The following is a 19182-nucleotide window of genomic DNA, read 5'->3' as shown; positions in this document are numbered from 1 at the left end:
AACACGATTAAGCTTTTATGTGACCAGAGACGTAGTCAATAGGGGTTGATTCTGAAAGTTGGCAATATATTTTGGGTTTAGGTATAATTTTTTAATACCATCCTATAAACTCACCAGCTTCTATTATGTGAATCTTTTTTTGCTATTGTTTTTTTTTTGTTTGATTCTCACTTTATTTTAACGATCTCCTTTGAATCCTGTTTACCTGTTTCTACTATGTCTATATGTTTTTCGCTCCATCTTCTGTTTCATGATACTTTAAGGTAGTATCAACCGGAGTAGATTTTCCCGGAATATCCGTTAATTAGGATAAAGTTTTATAGAGCTTTTTTTCTTTTCTTTTCGGGGGTTTTGAAGATAGACCTGTAAGCCTCCAACTGAGGCTTTTTGATAATGATAATTCGATGGCTTGTCTTGTTGTATCCACTTATTTTTTATTATTATTATTAATGTCTCTTTGAGCTGAAAGTGACGATTATAGGACAAAAGAGCACTTTGCTCTGGCGTGACCTATATTGTTATCTAAAGATATATCTAGGCTTTTTATTCAATACGATTTGAAATGTCTTCCTCTGGTATTCAATAATGACTTGTTCAATGCGGTCACCCATTGAAAAAAAAATAAAAAGGAGTTCCTTAGGTAATTTCTTTAGTAAGATTTCTGTTAAAAAAAGACATTTTTTACTAGTATGGGCAATGGTTTCCTCTTAAGTGGATCGCAACCATGGTTTCTGCAACCAAGAAGAGGTCAAAAATGCTCAACTTCTTAATATCTTAATTTTCTTTTCCAAAAACTTTTCCACAGAAAATATACTATTTAGGATGAGGTCATGGTTAATACTTGTTAATAAAAAATTATCGGTTTTTCATTTAAAGTACTGATTAATAAACTATTAGTACCCCGAAATTGAACCCCTGTACACGCTTGGGAAGCGAAATCTAAGATTTTTCTAAAAGGTCCTATACCTTCGGAGAATAAAAAGGGGCATCTTTTTTGTTTATATTTAGAATATAAGGTATATCCATAATTATAAGCTGTACAATACAGCTACAATAAAGATGTAAACTTCAAAATATAAAGTATATTTTATTTAAAAACATAGAAGATTCTTTCGCAAATGATTAATAAACATTAATTTTTAGTAGGAATCGCAAGTATAAAGGTAGTTATTTGGAGCTAGGTGTGTCCTATGAGCTCTATTTAATGGTCAGCGACCCAAAATGGCTAAACATAGTTTTTGTTTGTGCTTTTCCTAATTTTACTCATTAAATGTTTGTTCTATAGCTTATTTGTTTATATGTGCCTTATATATTTGGATTTATGCATGAATATATATATATATATATATATATATATATATATATATATATATATATATATATATAAATATATATATATATATATATTATATAATATATATATATATATATATATAATATATATATATATAATATATATAATATATATATATATATATATATATATATATATATATATATATATATATATATATATATATATATATATATATATATATATATATATTATATATATATATATATATATATATATATATATATATATATATATATATATATATATATATATATATTTGTATTGTACATATATTTAGGTTATATATTCATATGTTCTATAGTATATATGTGTTTTGCGGAAATAGTAAATTTATGGTACATTATTAATTACATATGGACGGAAAATCTAGCAGCCAAGTCCAAGTGAGCAAGAAATTTGTAGTTGAGGGCTCTTGAGATACAGTTCTATCGAAAAGCAATGATAGACGTGTTTTTTTGCTTTCCTGGGTTTTGCCTTAAGACTCATATTTGTCTTAAGGCAATAAAGGGGAAAAAGAGGTAGTTAAACGAGCCTTAAAAAATTAGTGCTTCATGAGAAGTGTAATCTTAGGTCTTTCCTTTGAGGAAAAAGTTTTCAAATTACCATTCAAATATCCAAATGGAATAATCGCAAAGAGATTTTGAATTATTACGAAGTTTTTTATTATTGCACTATATTGTTGGTATGTACATTATTAGTGCTATTATTATTGTTGATATTAATGATTTTTTTAAAGTTGTTTATTTGAATCATCAAATTAAACAGTGACTATATCAAATTGCTAATTAAGCCATTGATCCCTCGGATCTATAAAAAAAACCGTTCCTTATTTTTAGAAGTTTGTTTATAATGTATCTTTATTAAAGCAGGATCTTTTTTTCAGGTAACATTTGCTGAATATTTTAAACATAATTATCAGATAACTTTTGGGGTCATGAACCAACCACTTTTAGTGTCAAACCCAAAGAAAAAGGATGTCCGTCGTGGGCAGCGAAATCTTGTAAGACGTATTCCAGAATGAAGCTTCCTAACAGGAATAACCAATGAAATGCGTGCCAATTTGGGTCTTATGAAAGATGTAGATGTAGGGAACCTCAATCGACTCATCCCTCAAAAAAGGTTTGAAAGCTTGTTTGTGTTCTCGTAACACTTCAGGTCTTCAGGTAGCGCACAATTTTAACATTAAGGCTTGAAACTAGATGACTTCTCGATTCAATTTAAGTGAATTTAGTTTCCAATTCATATCAAATTAAGACTTTTTCGTTTTGTATGCAGATATCAAGTCACTGTAATGTGAAAAAGAATGTGCGTATTGTTTTTACAATTTGTTTATTTGAATCACACTAGCGGTTTCAGTAGTTTTATTTAACTAATGGATTTTAAGTAAAATGTTTTATCGGATTGAATTTATTTATATTGGATTTAAATGCTTTTATGAAATACAATAATAGTATAAAATAGATTATTTAGAATAAATTTTTTAAAAATAATTTTTTATCTGATAGAAATGCTATTTTAAAGTCCATTGGCAGGGAAGATAAACTGGGGTCTAAATATGACAAACAGAGGAAACTAAATTGCATATCGGATTTTGAGTAGGTCTGACATGTACCCATTTCGGTTACGTGGAGCTTGAACCGTTTTCTGTTCAAACTGTAACAGTCAAGTAAGGAACTATAAGAGCTTTCGTGCAGGGCTAGACGAATAATTGAAGTCTAGGGGATAATTAAATTTGCCGTTTGTGGCTGTTGGGGTAAATTTCTTATGAAGCTCACTCTTAGACATGCTTTTCTGTTTTCCTTGGTTTTGTGTTTCCATCGTTGTATTTACTGCTTTCCTTGGTTGAGCTATAAATACAAATAAATCCCCCCCCCCCCCCTATAAGACGTTTTATTCTCTCCTACTCTCTACTGCCTCTTCTAAAGTAGCCAAAATATACATATGTAACCATGTCCATTTCAAGTTCTTTCCTGATTTCGATGAAAATTGTGAAATTTTTCATTTTGTTTCGGTAAAATTGACTGAATATTGTTTAAGATGTTCCTAGGAAAGCCGGTAACACCAAATTTTTTACACCTTGCGATCATCTAAGCGAATTGAAAAAGACGTAATTATAATTATTATAGAAATTTGCCAGCCGTATCTATTCTTTTTCATTTTGCGAAGTTTTCATGTAACTTACGCTAAAGAGTACAAATAAACTGGGGCTAGCATCAGGAAAAATCACCAACACCATCTAATATTTGCTCTTGGCGTGTTCTTTTTTCATTTACACTGACGCCAATTTTTAATCTTAAAAGCAATCCATTTCCTTTGAAGTAACTTGACGTACCCATCTGACATGGATCTGACAATGACATAGCTAAAGAATTTTTTCTTTTCCAATGTAACAAAAAAGGTAGCTCATTGTAATCTTATTGGTAAGCTAATCTCATTAAGATTTTATCAGTAGTTTTTCGTCAGTCATACTTAAATTGTGAAAAATCGTAGCTCATAGCTAAAAAATGCTGATAAATTTGCTGCACAAGCTGCTACTTAAGTACGGCCCGCAAGATGATTTTTAAAATATCGAATGCTCTTAACCAGAAGAAATTCATAGTGGAACAAATAATTGAATCTCAAAATTCTAAATGACTATTCCTAGACGTACCCTCTCCCCTTCTCCTGTTCGCAAAAGTTGAGCTTCGCCAAATATAGTTTAATGCTCTCACTCTTCATAATAAAAGCATTTATTAACTCGATGTTTTATAATAGCTGATTACAAATATATTTGCTGAATAAGGTCAATAACTATGCTTTTGGTAATGACATATCTGTCCATAGTCTTTGGGAAAAGGGCTATAAGCTACACAACTTGGTCCTACAAGAACAAAAAGATTGAATTCAATCATCGGCCGCCGTTCAGTTACTAGCGGGTTAGACTGAATCAGAATGGCAAGGGTTCATTTCCTTAATCAGACATTTTTATTTCAATCGTGGTTTTCTTCCTTATATATGATTATTTTTCAGCTAATCCCCTATTTTTGTTATTTTTTTGTGAACTGTGAAATGTTTAATACACTACTTTTGGAATACATTACGCCCCGTACCCCAGCCTCTTGCTATTTAGGGGTTGGAGAAGTTTAGGCATATGGTTATGAAACCCCTCAAAGTTGTATCCTCAAAGGAGGATTAATTATTGTTATATTTATTTATTTATATTTTTTCTTTTTTTTTTTACTATTTAATAGCCAGAATCAACCATTTGTAATTTATATTGAGAAAACTTAGCACTAAGAGTCTATTACCAGTTTTATGGCACTTGGTATTAACCAAGTGACATATGGCGATCGCAAATTCTGTCGGTCTGTCTGTCTGTCCCGGTTTTGCTACTTCAGGCACTTCCAGGCAAGCTAGGACGATGAAACTTAGTCTGTGTATCAGGGACTGGACCAGATTAAATTTGAAATTGTTTTCCCGATTTGACCATTCGGGGGGGGGGGGGGGGCGAGTGGGAGCTCAGTTAATTCGGAAAAATAGAAAAATTAAGTTTTTTTAACTTACGAAGGAGTGATCGGATTTTTAACTTACGAAGGAGTGAAGGATATCGGGTCTCAGAGCTCTTATTTTAAATCCCGATTGGATCCGGTGACATTGGGTAGAATTGAAGGGGAGGGGAACCTAAAATCTTGGAAAACGCTTCGAGTGGAGGGATCGGGATGAAACTTGGTGGGAAAAATAGGTACAAGTCCTAGATACGTGATTGACATAACCGGGCGGATCCGCTCTCTTTGGGGGGGGGGGGTTAACTCTGAAAAATCAGAAAAAAGAGGTATTTTTAGCTTACGAAGGAGTGATAGGATCTTAATGAAATTTAATATTTGGAAGTATATAATGTCTCAGAGTTCTAATATTAAATTTCAACGTTATCCGGTAAAGGGGATGATGGGGGGAATGGGGGGTGGGGATGGAACCTAAACTCTTGGAAAATGCTTAGAGTGGAGGGATCGGGATGAAACTTGGTGGGAAAAATAAGCACAAGTCCTAGATACGGTATTGACATAACTGGAACGGATCTGCTCTCTTTGGCGGAGTTTTAATTCTAAAAAATTAGAAAAATTGAGGTATTTTTAACTTGCGAAACAGTGATCGCATCTTAATAAAATTTCATATTTAGAAGGACTTCGAAACGCAGATCTCTTATTTTTCATCCCGACCGGGTCCAGTGTCATTAGCGGGGGGGGATCCTGGAAAAAGCTTAAAGCGGAGAGATCAGGATGAAACTTGGTGGAAAGAATAAGCACAAGTCCAAGATATGTGACTGATATAACCGGACCGGATCTGCTCTCTCTGCTGGAGTTGGGAGGGGGGGGAGTAATTCGGAAAAATCAGTAAAAATGACTTATTTGTAACTTACGAACGGGTGATCAGTTCTTAATGAAATTTTATATCTAGAAGGATCTTGTGCTTTAAAACTCTCAGTTTAAATCCCGACCAGATCCGATGACATTGAAGGGAGTTGGAGGGGGAAACCGGAATTATCGGAAAACGTGAAATTGAGGTATCGGATCTCAATGTAACTTGATATATAGAAGAATCTTATGTCTTAGATGCTCCATTTTCAATTGGAATTGGATCTGGGGACATAGAAGGTTTGAGGAGGAAAACAGAAATCTTGGAAAACGCTTAGAGTGGAGATATCAGGATGAAACTTGATGAAAAGAATAAGCACAAGTTATAGATACGAGATTGATATAATTGGTACGGATCCGTTCTCTTAGGGGGAGCTGGGGGTTGTTAATTTGGAAAAGTTAGAAAAATTGAGGTATTTTTAACTTAAGAACGGTTGACGGGTTCTTAATGAAATTTGATATTTAGAAGGAACTCATGTCTCAGAGCTCTTATTTCAAATCCCGACCAGATCTGTTGACATTGGGGGGAGCTGGAGGGGGAAACCAGAAATCTTGGAAAATGCTTATAAATTTCGTAGATATGTGACTGACGTAACCGGACTGGATGTGCTCTCTTTGGGGGAGTTAGATGGTGGGGTTCAGTGCTTTGGCCAGTTTGGTGCTTCTGGACGTGCTATAACGATGAAAATTGGTAGGTGTATCAAGGAGCTGTACAAATTGACTTGATGAAGTCGTTTTTCCCGATTCGAACATCTGGGGGGCTGAAGGGAGAGGAAAAATTAGAAAAATTGTGGTATTTTTGACTTGCGAGTGGGTGATCGGATCTTAATGAATTTTGATATTTAGAAGGACCTCGTGACTCAGAGCTCTAATTTTAAATCCCGACCGGCATTAAGCTTCTGATTTTCCTTTTAAAGCAATCTATTGATTCTTAGAATTTTGCTAGAGCTAATACCATATAAGTTCATGGGTCTTGGCTCTTCCAACCTCGTCACAAGTGCCATTTGAGCTCTTAGCTCTTCTCAATATCTGTGATATTTTTCTGGTTGTCAGGTTAATTTCCAACTTTTTCTTGATTAATGCTATTCCACACCTGTATGTTTAGATTTTGGGTGTGTTTTTATCAGGGGGGGGGGGGGATGTTTAGTGAAATTAGCTAAACATACCAAAATATTGCTAAGGTCTTTAAAACCTTAAAAACCTTCTTAAGAAAAATAGTTACTCTTTCTTAACTGTCGAAATTGCCCACTGTCGAGCGACATTAAAACTGAAAACGAACAGAAATTACGTCGTATATGAAAGGGGCTGTATCCTCATCAACGCCTCGCTCTTTACGCTAAAGTTTGACTCTTTCTCTTTACTCCACTTTTTAAAACAATAAAAAACTTTAGCGTAAAGAGAGGGGCGTTGATGAGGAACCAGCCCCTTTCATATACGAAGTAATTTCTGTTCGTTTTAAGTTCTAATGCCGCTCCTTACTTTCAGTTAAAAAACTTGTTTTTTTATATTTAATTTCTGAAAGTTTTTGATTCAATGCATGTTTTGATTTTGGTTCTCCGCAGATGAATAATTAAAAACTACTTGACTGACATAATCGGACCGGATCCGCTCTCTTTGGTGGAGTCGGGGGGGGGGGGGGGGAGGGAGGAATAATGCGAAAAAATTAAAAAAATGAGGTATTTGTAACTTACGAACAGTTGATCATATCTTGATGAAATTTGATATTTAGAAGGATTTTGTGCTTTAGAGCTCTAATTTTACCGACCAGATCCTGTGACATTTGGGGGAGTTGGAGGTTGAAACCGGAATGCTTGGAAAACGTGAAATCTTAATCTTATGATTAGGTGATCGGATCTTAATGAAGCTTGATATATAGAAGGATCTTACGTCTCAGATGCTCCATTTTCGAATCAAATCGTGATTGACATAATTGGAACGGATATGTTCTCTTTGGGGGAGCTAGGGGGGTTAATTTGGAAAAATTAAAAAAATCGAGGTATTTTTAACTTAAGAACAGGTTACCAGATATTAATGAAATTTGATATTTAGAAGGAACTCATGTCTCAGAGCTCTTATTTCAAATTTCGACCAGATCTGTTGACATTGGAGGGAGTTGGAGGGGGAAATAGGAAATCTTGGGCAAAGCTTAGAGTGGAGGAATCGGGATGAAACTTGGTGGGTAGAATAAGCAAATGTCAGGGAGTTGCACAAATTGACTTGATAAAGTTGTTTTCCCCGATTTGACCATCTGGGGGGCTGAAGGGAGAGACAAAATTAGAAAAAATGAGGTATTTATAACTTACGAGTGGGTGATCGGTTCTCAATGAATTTTGATATTTAGAAGGACATCGTGGCTCAGAGCTCTTATTTTAAATCTCGACCGGCATTAAGCCTCTGATTTTCCTTTTAAATCAATATATTTATTCTTAGGATTTTGCTAGAGCTCATACCATATGAGTTCTTTGCTCTTGGCTTTTCTGGCCTCGTCACAAGTGCCATATGAGCTCTTAGCTCTTGTTTTTTTTTAATATTTATCCACTGATTGATTACTTTTGAAGTGATTGAACCTAACGAGCCAGTTTTGTTAATAATCAATAGCCTAGAATCTATTTTATCAATCTATCTAATTATATTTTCAAAATTTGTTTTGGGTTTTTTTAGATTAAAGTTGTATGAATCGTAAGAATGTCCAAATTAATATCATAAATTTGACGCATAAAATGTAGGGTTTTGTTGACATTATTATTTTGAAAAAAAAGAAAGATTTTTCTTGGAATTTCACATGAAGCTTCTGTTAAATTACAGCTTTTTTATAGTTCGGGCTTTTGATAGGAAATACATGTAGCCTACTTCTAGAAATAAATGGCGTTTGCAAAAAAACATTTTTTAAAAAATAAAAGCTGCATGACGTTTGAAAAAATAAACAAGGAATTATAATCTAGAAATCGAGGGTGATTTTACGCATTTGTGAAATAAAGAATGGTTAAAATAAAAACGTATGTTTTGACTGGGATCTCCGCCAACCTGCAGTAAAAAAAAAACAACAAAAAATCTAACAGAAAAAAAACCTTTAAACGAACTCTGTTTTGCGGAAAATCTTTTCTGTAAGAAAATTCCGCTGGAAAACCCCGTCCCTCTACCGGAAATTCCCTTTGGGACCCTCCTCTCTACGGACTATTCCATCTGCGGAAAATCACTGAAGGAAATTTGTGACATTAACTTATTTCTTTTAAATCTTTTCTTTGGGTCTTGTGGTTGGGGTTTGAGTTCCATTGTTGGATTGAGTAACAGATTTTTTTAATTGATATACTTGTTGATTTGAAATTAGGGATTTAGGCCAATCGTTCATATGATCTTTTGGAAGACTCCTAGATAAAGAAGAATATACAAAAATTAATGGTTCGGTTTCCTTTCTGATAAATAAACGAAATAGAAAATTACACTAAAATGATAAATGAATATTTTGCGAAAGTAAGATCCAAATAATCGCAAATATCTTCTATTCTATCTCTTAAATCATTCTTCTGTTTTTCTCTCTATTCCTAGCCTCCTTTACACCTCGTTCCTCTTTCATTTACCACCTCTATTAGTGAATATATTTCTTAACCTTTTACTTGGCGCTCGTCTTTTCGTTCTGCAAAATGCTTTCATATTCCCTTTTATAAAGATTAGTCTAGTTCTATCTTATCTTTTAAAGTCGTCAAAGATTTTTTTTTACATCTGGTTTTATATTCATAGCTGTCAACTATTTTATTCAGTCTGGGAAATCAATCTTGATTAAAAAACAAAAATCGCAGTCTTTAAATTTGGATAATGTGTATCATAGCTTCACATATTTCAATCCATTGGGTTTATTCTAAGATCTCAAGTTTTCTTATCAAAGAAAACATTCCTACCGTATAATTTACAAGGCATAAAACTTTATTTTAGGTCTACAGTCATTCACTTACGCACAAAGCTTCAGAGACACTAATGGATGCTATACTCCTTTTATTTGTGGGATTCAGAATGATCCCATCAAGAAAAAAGCCTCTGAAGGAAAAAAAAAAAAAAAAAAAAAAAAAAAAAAAAAAAAAAAACAGAAGTTAACGTGGAAAAACCAGATTATGACTCAGGGAAACTTATGTTTAAAATATCCAGTTCAAAATTAATGGTTCAGAAAGTATTACTAAACCTGGTTAATTGTCCGATTTTAGTAAAAATGATCTTTTGAAATAATAAGAATTTTAGAGGCGTTTTATACTTTCACTTAACGAGATGTGTAATTACTTATAGGGGTATGTAGCGTAATATCTATATTATCAGAGATTTCGTTATAACTCTATACAACGCAAAATTTTCTAACTTTTTTCAAAATAATAGAAAATCTATTGCATATATGCAATTCAGGGTATAAATTTGCACACTAAGGGGGGAAGGGGGGGGGGGGTTGTAAAGTCATTTCTGTGGTTAATGAATTACTTAATGTATGCTAGTTTTCAAAATAAAACATCTTATCCTGACAGTGTACTCTCTTCTCCTGATAAACTCATTTTTTGTTTTAATAACATGTTTTTCTGTTATTTTTTTCCATTGTTTAATCTGTTCTAGTACTGCTTGTGTTAATTTGGCTCGAATATATTTAGTTTAAAATGAGTTTGATGAATATTCGCAAAAAATGTGTTAAAATTCATTTTCAAATGTGTTAAAAATTTAAATAATAATCCTACATGGAGTGTAGCTCTTGTGTATGTAATACTTTTCATTCGATTCATTTTTCAGGGTAAATGTTTTACTAAAAATAAACTTGAATTTCCCCTTTCTGCTGTGTCTGATTTTTGCAAGTAGAAACCCGTATGCTCCACAGACAAAAGATTGATAGATGAAAAGTCTCAAATAAAATTTGGAACAGTTATGAGTGGAACAGGAGGGTGAGGCATACCACCATTTAGCAACGTCCACACTTTTCTCTTTGATATTGCATTTGATTACACGTTTTGTCTTCAAAATCAATAAATATAAAAGTAAAAAGGAAAAAATATTGCACAACATATGAAGAGGACTGCAACTTTTAATCATTTTGCTTTTCGTCTGATCCCTTGCAAAAAACAGAACTTTGAAATGTTTTATATATAAGCCGAAGTTAAATTTAATTATTCCAGTTAAATTTTTTTAGAGTTAAAATTGATTGGAGGGTTACAGGCACAATAGTCTATATGTCATAACCATGCCTCTTGGGCTTATACAGCCCTCCCCCTGAGCATGGAGGAAAGGTCTTCCAGTTGTGGCCTGGGGGCCTATAGTTGTTTTGGAAGAGGTGGTCATGTCAATCTTGGAGGATGGTCTTTTGATTGATGATTTAAAATTCTAGTTTTCTTTTTAAGAGTCAAAAGCGATTGGAGGGCAATAGGCCCCCGGAGCTTAGGCGACAATGGTTGTAAGTTGTGCCCGGGGTTAGATAAAGTTAATTTGGAAGGGGTGGTGATATATACTTTAGAAGATGCTGATTTAATATTAAAATTTTTCTTTGCTAAATCGATTAAAGGGCAGCTAGCCCCCCCCCCCGCAACCTTTCCCCCCAATATATCTGATATGAATTTTTAGATAGTGTTTTGTTAAAAATAGTCCACTTGTCATATAACACTGCCGCTGTGGTTTTCACTGGCCCCCAAAGCTTACGGGAAAGGGCTATAAATTTTGCCGCTGGGGTATTTTAGGTTGTTTTAAAAGGGATGGTCATATCAACTTTGAAGGAGGCTTGTTTCATGGCTGACAATGCTCCCGAGCTAGTGGGCAAGAGTTGTTAGTTGTGACCGAGGGGCATATAAGGTTATTTTTGATGGGGTTGTCATATCAGCATTTGTAGAGGCTCATTTGATTTCAAATTATTAGTTATATTTTTAGAGTCAAAACTGATCAGAAGGCAACTAGCCCACCTAACGCCCTTTCCTCTGAAGTGTATCTTGCCAAAATTTTGAGATAACCCTTTTGTTAAATGAAGTCGACGTCTTATTTAACAATGCCTCTAGGGTTGATACAGTCCCTTAAGCTTTGGGAAAGGGTTGTAAGATCTGTCCTGGGGCATATAAGGTTATTGTCGATGGGATTGTCATATGAATTTAGGAGGAGGCTTATTTGATCGAAAATTCCAAGTTCTATCTTTTTCTCCGACGAGTTTAGTATCCACACAAAAACTATTAAAACAGATTTGCCCTTTTGTCGCTATTAAAGAAAACAAAAAAATAATTATAATTCTTTATGTCGTTTCCTACAAATAATCCATATTTATCACTATATTTATCACAAACTATCCATATTCACTTTTCTTATTTTGTCAGTCCACGAGGTTAGACTCTTCTTTAAGGATTTAATTGATACCAGTCCTGGACTATAGAATACTGTTTATGATACTGTTATAGAAAACTGTTTTGTAAACGTGAGCATTAATTTTTTAAATGAAATTCATGTGAATATCAATTGCAGGAAATCAAGATTCTGACGAGGATTCAAACAACTTAAAAATTGACGAAAGGAAAGAAGAAAAGGAAACAGCAAGCTCTGCCGGTGAGGAAAAATTTCCTAACCAGACCAAGAACACTAAATACCCTAAAGCTAATCTTCTTTTAAGGAGGTTTGTAAAGCCTGTTCTATTGACTGACATGAATAAAAAATTGATGTAAATCGACATAATTTGAGGTTCCATCCTGGAACTAGTCGGTTCACATGGACAGTGAAATAAGAAAATTGGTTCTAAAGCAAAATTTGTGTATTATATATTAAAGTTAAATTAGGATTATGAGGGAAATAATTAGGATTGGACTGTAAATGTATTTGAAACAGAAATCAAAAGCTAAAGAAATAGAACGAATTCTAATGCATTAATAATATTCCAACTACATTAGAAAGCAAAAATGAAAGTAGGAAGTTCTTAGCCATTTCTCTTGGTTTTCTTCGGAGCTCTTATGAGCCTTTGACAAAACTTAGAAACTAAGAAGAGTTTAAATAAAAATATTCCTCCCACTAGTTTACATGAGTTGTTCAGAAGTCAAATCGATTAAAAAGAACTTGTCAGATTTTCTAGTTTGAGGTGTCTGTGTTAAAGGACTTAATAATTGAATAAAGCCAGTATCCTTAAATTTGTCTTATTGCTAGCAACAGCAATTCAGGGTTTAATTTGTAGACTAGGAAATATAGTCGACAAAACTTTAAGAGAACAGTGGGCTTTTATGAAGCAAAGAGAATATACACCGTTTCACTGGTGTTTTAATAATTAAGAAGTGCCTAAGTTATCAAACACCTTTTTGCTGTCATTTCTATAGATTATGAGCAATGGTTTGATTCAGCCTATTGAAGACCTTTAGCAAAGGTATTGCCTTTTTATGGTGTAGCCTAACAAACAAATACATCAAAGTAATTAGTGCTATGTACATAAATAACAAAGTTAAAGTCAAGGTAGTAAAAGAGGTTAGTAGCTGGTTTTGTTCAAAATAAGGATTTGAGCAGTTTCGTGTTCTATGCCTATTTGGATAGATTGTTTTTATGGACTTTGGCCTAAGGAGATAAGAAAAGGCTATTGTAAAACATGGATTGAAGCCAACTAAATATTTCTTAGAGTTAGATTTTGTTGATGATTTCAGCATCCTAGATGAAAGGATGAGGAAAATGAATGACTTGACGTTTTGCAAGTTCAGGGTGCTACAATAGGTTTGAAAATTAATTTATAGTAGACTAGGTTGCTAAGGCTAGGAGTAAGTCAAAATGAACAGGTGACATTGGGTAACGAAACATTGATCAAGCGGACAGCTTAATATACCTAGGTAGAGTATTATTAGTAAAAATGGTGGGTGAATTGAAGATATTAAAAGCTGAATACCTAAGTCCCAGGATATTTTTCCACAGTTGAAAAAAGTTTGACAGGATATGAAGAAAAGTTTTCAAGCCCAGATTAGAATATTGGAAGCTAAATTGATGATAATTATGGTTAATTGAGTTAAGGATAGGTGCTCTGAAGTATAGGTGCTTCTAAAAAAAGGAAGATTTTAAGATGCTTTCCAAAGAAATTGCCAATAGATTGTTTTGGGTACCAAACTGACTGACCATATTTCAAACAGTGGGCTATACAAAAATATGGTTCTAGCTTGTGTACCTATTATTTGTTTCTTGTATATTTGATGGTAAGGCCAATTTGGTTTCAGTGGTAAGAAATGTAAGGGACTTAACAACTTCACAACTTAACAACTTCAGCGTTTGTTGTTGTTGTTTTATGGGGTTTGACGTGTTCGACCAATAGGTCATATGTGTTCGTATCACTCAATTGATCTGTGCCTTCTATAGTCACTAGCTTGCTTGGGTGTCACTTCAGTCAGTATTCACTGAACCAAACCAGTATCACGTGACTTGCTAATGGTGGGGGGTTATTCGCCTGCAGCAACTGTCTGCTTTGAAAAACAGGAATCAAAATACTGCAACTATTTATTGTCAACCAGCAATTAAAATACATATACAACACAATAATAATGAGTAATACAATTTTACACATTATAACCAATATCATACAACCAAATGCCGATAAAATATATCTAAAATGATAAAAAGGGCAATTAAAAATTCCTATTAAAAAAGTGAAAAAATTTTTTATAGGGAATGAACCAAACCAGTAGTCTTAACAAATCTACCTAAGAGGTTTGTGCTTAGTTGCCTAGCCCAAGGAGGAGACGTGTGGTGTCCCAGAACAGAACTCATTGTGAATGCATTAAATGCCGTCTCACAGTAATTTCTTAGTACTTCTCTCTCTTTTTCGTAATGAGAGATAATCAGATAATCATAATCAGCGTTTAATCGAAGCGAGGAAACAAAACCAAAGTGTTGCCCTCGCAGCGTTGCACTCGCAGTGTTGCACTAGGCGAAGCCGAACAAAGGTTGCCGCAACACCTCACGTTGGCCATGCAACGTAGATCTACTTTTTTTTCTTACTCTTAATTGATGCATTCTTTATAGTATATTCGGAATACGTGTATTATATTCGATGTTAATTTCATATAAATTGAAATTGAAATATCCTGAACTAGTATTTACTGATGATTTTGTATTTTTTTTTTCGTTGCCACAATAGACTATTTAATTTTTTTTTTGCCAAGTCTGCATAAGGTATTTCGGGTACAACGTATCAGATATACCATTTTCGAAACAAAACTGAATATTTCATATTAAATTCTGGACTATAAAATATAAGAATATATTATATAATTTTACCAGCAATTATTTCATCATCAACGCTACCTACGTTTGAGATGTATGCCTTTTTTTTCAAAGAATATAGATGGCAATATCAAATTCTTATAAATGACTGATCTGTTGTATTTCCAATCCCAATGTACCATTACAACTTTATGCTAGCATTGTTTGGATAAAACTAACGAGTGAGTATGATGTCTGAATACAAAATACATATTTCTTGTTGCCTCAACTCAAAACATAATAATTAAAATCAGATGTAGCTAGAACCAATGTTATTTTATCAACATATTCCTTTTCTCTTTGATTTCATTTATATTACAAACATTTCAATAGCATTTAACCTGATCCATCTTTTTAAATAAATAGATGTCATTTCTTTTAAAATGAAAGTAAAATTCCACACCTACTATATTTTTTTGTAATCCTTGATCGCTCTTTATCTGAGTGTTATATGCAGCAAACTATAATCTCTGTTATATAGAGGTTGTTAAAAGAGATTTTAATAAGTAACCATTATCCGGGCTGGTTAATTGACCAGACTTTTTCGAAAAGAAGGAAAACATTTCTAGAATGTTCTGACGATATTCTGGAAACAACAGAAAAGAACGATATTTTTTGTTCTCTACCATATATTCTAGGTTTGAGTGAAAAACTTAAAAGAATTTTACAAAATAATGGCTTAAAGGTAGCTTTAAGAGGTAGTAATACTTTGGCTAGTTTTTTAAATTCTGAAAAGGATCGGACTTCCGTAGAGCAACAAAGTGGGGTTTATAAAATCCCATGTACTTGTGGAAGATCTTATGTCGGACGTACTAATTAGAATTTAAAAACGAGATTGCTACAACATCATAATTCTATTTCATCGTCTATAAAGCAAAATACCAAACCTGAAGATTTCACGTCGGCCCTCTCGGAACATATCTTTAATTTTCCAAATGATTTTATTTTGTTTGAAAATGTTTCTTTGATTTCTAGGGACCAAGATTTAAAGCAAATTTTCAGGGAAACAATCGAAATTAAAAAAAATCTATTCAAGAATAATTCCATAAACAGAGATACAGGTGAAGTTGGATATACTACTTGTTTTCTTGCTGTGTTTGTTTTATAGTTTTATTAAAGCAGTAAATGTATATAGTTTTTTAATACTCCCTTTTTGCTGTTCAGCTTTTAATAAGAATTTTGCAAACTGCAAATTTGAAGGGTCATGTTAAATTCGTAAAATTGACTGTTGATTCTTTATTGTTTTTTTTCTTATTATATTACAAAATTTATAATTTTTTTTTGCAAAAGCTATAGTCAAACATTTCCCAAATTGTTCAACAGCCCCTCCTCCGCCAATTCTTTCGGTAACACACCCTTGAGAAATATCTTTGTGCGTGAAGGCACAGCTCTGTACAAAATTGACATATTTTCATAAATTATAATTTCTCTTTCTTATTCTTAGAGACTTCACGTAGTTGCAGTTAAATGATATAGCTTGTCTCGAGAATTACTCCTTTTATATAAGCATGGAAAAAATTCGTGTGAACTTTTTAATGATTATTACCTTGTAAAATGTTATATCAAAGCCTGGTAAAAAGTGAACTTTGAATATAATTAAGAATATTTTATTTTTCAGTTAGACAACAAGACGGATTTAGCTTCTATATCTCCTTTGCGGGGTTTGACAATGGATCAACTATAGTGGATAATAATAGTGGATCAACTAACAATGGATAATAAGAGTTTGAGTCTGTTGAACCCATAGATGATGAGTATCGTCTTATGTTCTGGGTAAGGTACGAGTTTTTCTTGAAAATTCTTTGAAAAATTTTATTGCCCCGATGCTTAAAAAGAAAAGGCTTTTGCCAGCTTTGCCTCTTACTCAGATTATCTGTCTTGGGTTTTTTTTCAATTAGCCATGGCTCTTAACTCTTTTATTCTAAGGCCACCAACTTGATTTTAATTCTAAAATCTATCTGTTTTAAATTCGCCTACAGATGTAAGTCCATTAGAGGCGAGAAAGAAAAAATGACAGCAAATAAATCGGTTTGTCTGTCAAATAAATGAAGGATATTAACTTAATTCAGGAAGGTTTAGATTTCAAAATTTAAATTATGTTATGAAAGAGAGAGAAGAAGAAGAGGTAAAAAGTAAAACAACGGAAAGAAACACATCAACTAAATTATATTTAAGACAAAATTTAAATTTAAAAATAACTTTTTGAACGAAACTGAATATTTAAATATAATTTAAAATAAAAACTAAAATTTATAACTGAAAGACACTAAAACTTTGAAAACAGAATCCTTTTATAATTTAAAAGTTTGAAGTGTTTATTTACCGACACTAACGGGCCTTATGAAAAATATGTGCACTAAAATCAAAGATATTGTTTTATTTGAGAAATTTTAGATTTTAACAAATCACTCACCCCGAATTCATCCGTCTAAAATGTCCATGAGACAAATCACAGACATACCACCTAGAAGGAAATGTCTTCTCCATACAATAATGCTGATTAGCTGACAAGTGATCTAGATCTGCGTTTTGCCAGTTTAGAGCAACTGTCAAAAGTTGCCAGGAGAGCCTATCTGGTGTTGGTTATGACCCGGAGAAAAATATTACCAAGAGATTGGTAAAATCTATAGTCAGTGTTCTTGCTTTACCTAACCAGTGTACTTGAAGCTCAAACCGGAGCTAAGGAAAAATATAAATACGTCTGGGAAAGCTTAGCTTTAAATATAGGACAGACCCAGAACCCTTTTCAGGTATTTCACTTGGGGTAATTTAAAACTAACGTTTTTGAAACATAGGAACAATTCCGTGTAGTAAGTAAAGTAGGCTACATAAGAGGAAATATTGGTAGACGGATAAGAAAGTCCTCCCAGTCAAGAGGGACATGAGCAGGAATATGTTAGTCTAAGAATACGCAAGTGCCTCACATTTTGGGCCCATTCATGCTTTTTATTTCGGGGTTAGAGATTTTATATTTTTGAATCTTATTCAGGTCTTGTCTAATAGCTCTGGCATGCGGTTTAATTTCATGTAACGTAAAAAAAAAATCAATAAAATTGTATTAATTTGAATTTTGCTTTCGAAGTATGGCTCCGAAGATGTTAAACACTCTTTGTCACGGACCTTTTGAAAGCCCCCTCTCCAAATTGATATTTCAAAGCTTGCGCCTAAGGTTGCTTATTCCCCAACAAAAGTTTTGACGTCCTAGCCAACCTCAGTGAAATTTCAAAACCCTCCCATACGATTTAGTACTGCTGCTCTTAATAAAAAGAAATGGTTGGATCCACTAACAAAGAGATCAGAGGTGGCTCAACAATCAAATTCAAAAATAAATGCTTGGAAGTGAATAAGTAATAATATTTGAGATGGGTAGCCAAGGAAATTGAAACTTTCGAGATCAGAAATGATGCCCAAAAACTGTACCAATTTCTCCCTGAGACCATTTCTAGAAAGCATGAAGAGCGTCTCACTTCAAAAGAAACAGAACTGAAAGATGTCGAACAGACTAAGTCTTTTCGGTCTTCAAACACTACAAACGAATCGTTCCTGGCCTCTTGCATCACCTACTTCTCCCATTCCCCTAAGCGCCCAGGGCCTTCAAAAACTTATGGGGTTATGAATGTGGATCACACGACTCGTAAAAAGTTGCAAATTACCTAGAAAAGATTCAGTGCTACATGAAGAGTTGCCTTTTGGGTTTAATCATAAAATTTGATAAAACAGTGAACGAGATCGAAGTCTGTTTTTCTCACAACTAGCTAATTCTCTGCGTAGTTTTTTGCCGCTTTTGAACCCAGTGCTATTTTTTTGAATTTAAAACAAGTGGAAGGTTGAAGGGGGGGGGGGGGGTAAAAGTAAAAACTCGTCTCCGTTTCCTTTTAAAACTGAGTTGTTTTTTTTCATTTGACATGTTTTCTCTGTAGGTTCAGAATATATTTTTCCCAATATATTCAAAAGGAGAGGCAGCAAAAAAGGTACCATAACAAAAATCTATGGGTTTTCTTTTTTCTTCTCAGGATTGAATTATGTCTTTATTTTTCGCAACTCGGGGTTTTGTTCCAAACATTCTATTCGTATATTTTTTTTTCTAAAATGTCACATTCTATTTTTTTTTTTTACATTCTAAGGGCGTTCATTTCTCAATATCAATTAAGATCAATAAGGGAGGAGTCAATGAAAAACAAGGTTTTAACAAGTCTTTACTTGTTTGTGTAGCGTCTC

At 33.4% G+C, this 19182-nt stretch overlaps 2 long non-coding RNA genes across 3 annotated transcripts in view; both read left to right on the top strand.

Moving 5' to 3' along the window:
• The window catches only part of LOC136042954 (uncharacterized), a 37609-nt gene extending 25256 nt beyond the window's left edge, over window positions 1–12353 (top strand). Inside the window, exons 3-4 of the long non-coding RNA XR_010621512.1 lie at window positions 2241–2476; window positions 12211–12353. This is a non-coding gene — a long non-coding RNA (uncharacterized LOC136042954). The remainder of the gene's footprint in view (window positions 1–2240; window positions 2477–12210) is intronic.
• A 4238-nt stretch (window positions 12354–16591) lies between these two features.
• Window positions 16592–19182, top strand: part of LOC136042948 (uncharacterized) — a 40104-nt gene continuing 37513 nt past the window's right edge. Inside the window, exon 1 of one of the 2 annotated variants that reach the window (XR_010621502.1) lies at window positions 16592–16737. This is a non-coding gene — a long non-coding RNA (uncharacterized LOC136042948). Of the gene's footprint in view, window positions 16743–19182 lie in introns of both variants that reach the window. The other variant, XR_010621503.1, reaches the window with a different exon arrangement.

The sequence above is a fragment of the Artemia franciscana genome, unplaced genomic scaffold (genome assembly GCF_032884065.1).
Source record: "Artemia franciscana unplaced genomic scaffold, ASM3288406v1 Scaffold_253, whole genome shotgun sequence".
In the NCBI taxonomy this organism is placed as follows: Eukaryota; Metazoa; Arthropoda; class Branchiopoda; order Anostraca; family Artemiidae; genus Artemia; species Artemia franciscana.
Note: the sequence above shows the minus strand (reverse complement) of the source record. Positions and strands in the feature narration are given on the sequence as shown.